The sequence below is a fragment of the Arachis hypogaea genome, chromosome 7 (genome assembly GCF_003086295.3).
Source record: "Arachis hypogaea cultivar Tifrunner chromosome 7, arahy.Tifrunner.gnm2.J5K5, whole genome shotgun sequence".
NCBI lineage: Eukaryota > Viridiplantae > Streptophyta > Magnoliopsida > Fabales > Fabaceae > Arachis > Arachis hypogaea.
This window is the reverse complement of record NC_092042.1, coordinates 69,715,003-69,716,851: the sequence shown is the minus strand read 5'-3', so window position 1 is coordinate 69,716,851 and position 1,849 is coordinate 69,715,003. Positions and strand designations below refer to the sequence as shown.

Sequence of the window (1,849 nt, the reverse complement as noted above, 5' to 3'; positions counted from 1 at the left end):
TGACACTCATCATCATTCTCACCTATGAACGTGTGCCTGACGACCACCTCCGTTCTACCTTAGATTGGGTGGATATCTCTTGGATTCTCTAACTGGAATCTTTGTGGTATAAGCTAGAACTGATGGCGGCATTCAAGAGAATCCGGAAGGTCTAAACCTTGTCTGTGGTATTCTGAGTAGGATTCGATGATTGAATGACTGTGACGAGCTTCAAACTCCTGAGGGCGGGGCGTTAGTGACAGACGCAAAAGAATCACTGGATTCTATTCCGGCCTGATTGAGAACCGACAGATGGATAGCCGTGCCGTGACAGGGTGCGTTGAACATTTCCACTGAGAGGATGGGAGGTAGCCACTGACAACGGTGAAACCCTTGCATACAGCTTGCCATGGAAAGGAGTAAGAAGGATTGGATGAAGACAGTAGGAAAGCAGAGAGACGGAAGGAACACAGCATCTCCATACGCTTATCTGAAATTCCCACCAATGAATTGCATAAGTATCTCTATCTTTATCTTTATGTTTTATTCATCATTCATAACCATTTGAGTTTGCCTGACTAAGATTTACAAGGTGACCATAGCTTGCTTCATACCAACAATCTCTGTGGGATCGACCCTTACTCGCGTAAGGTTTATTACTTGGACGACCCAGTACACTTGCTGGTTAGTTGTGCGAAGTTGTAGTGATCACAATTTCGTCCACCAACTCTCTTTTTGGATTCTCTTTTGTATTGATTGGAAGAGTACTAGGAGGAGTTTCAATGATTTTCTTAATCAGCTGACCCACTTGTGCCTCCAAGTTTCTAATGGAGGACTTTGTTTCACTCATGAAACTTAAAGTGACCTTAGATAAATTAGAGACTATGTTTGCTAAGCTAGAGGAACTCTGCTCAAAATTCTCTGTCTGTTGCTGAGAAGATGATGGAAAAGGCTTGCTATTGCTAAACCTATTTCTTCCACCATTATTAAAGCCTTGTTGAGGCTTTTGTTGATCCTTCCATGAGAAATTTGGATGATTTCTCCATGAAGAATTTTAGGTGTTTCCATAAGGTTCACCCATGTAATTCACCTCTGCCATTGCAGGGTTCTCAGGATCATAAGCTTCTTCTTCAGAAGATGCCTCTTTAGTACTGTTGGATGCATTTTTCCATCCATTCAGACTCTGAGAAATCATGTTGACTTGCTGAGTCAACATTTTGTTCTGAGCCAATATGGCATTCAGAGCATCAATTTCAAGAACTCCCCTCTTTTGAGGCGTCCAATTACTCACAGGATTCCTCTCAGAGGTGTACATGAATTGGTTATTTGCAACCATGTCAATGAGTTCTTGAGCTTCTGCAGACATTTTCTTTAGGTGAATGGATCCACCTGCAGAATGGTCCAGTGACATCTTAGAGAACTCAGATAGACCATCATAGAATATATCCAAAATGGTCCACTCTAAAAGCATGTCAGAAGGACACTTTTTCGTCAACTGCTTGTATCTTTCCCAAGCTTCATAGAGGGATTCACCATCTTTTTGCTTGAAGGTCTAAACATCCACTCTAAGCTTTCTCAGCTTTTGAGGAGGAAAGAACTTGGCTAAGAAGGTCGTGACCAGCTTATCCCAAGAGTCCAGGCTATCTTTAGGTTGTGAGTCTAACCATGTTCTAGTTCTGTCTCTTACAGCAAAAGGGAAAAGTATGAGCCTGTAGACTTCAGGATCTACTCCATTAGTCTTAACAGTATCACAGATCTGCAAGAATTCAGTTAAAAACTGATAAGGATCTTCTGATAGAAGTCTATGAAACTTACAGTTCTGTTGCATTAGAGCAACTAGTTGAGGCTTCAGCTCAAAATTATTTGCTCC

General features: G+C 41.7%; 1 non-coding gene across 1 annotated transcript; it reads left to right on the top strand.

The window, feature by feature from the left end:
* Nucleotides 1-1,444: 1,444 nt before the first annotated feature.
* Nucleotides 1,445-1,552, top strand: LOC112704237 (small nucleolar RNA R71). The gene has a single exon (XR_003154872.1). It is a non-coding gene; the product is annotated as a small nucleolar RNA R71 (small nucleolar RNA).
* Nucleotides 1,553-1,849: the final 297 nt, after the last annotated feature.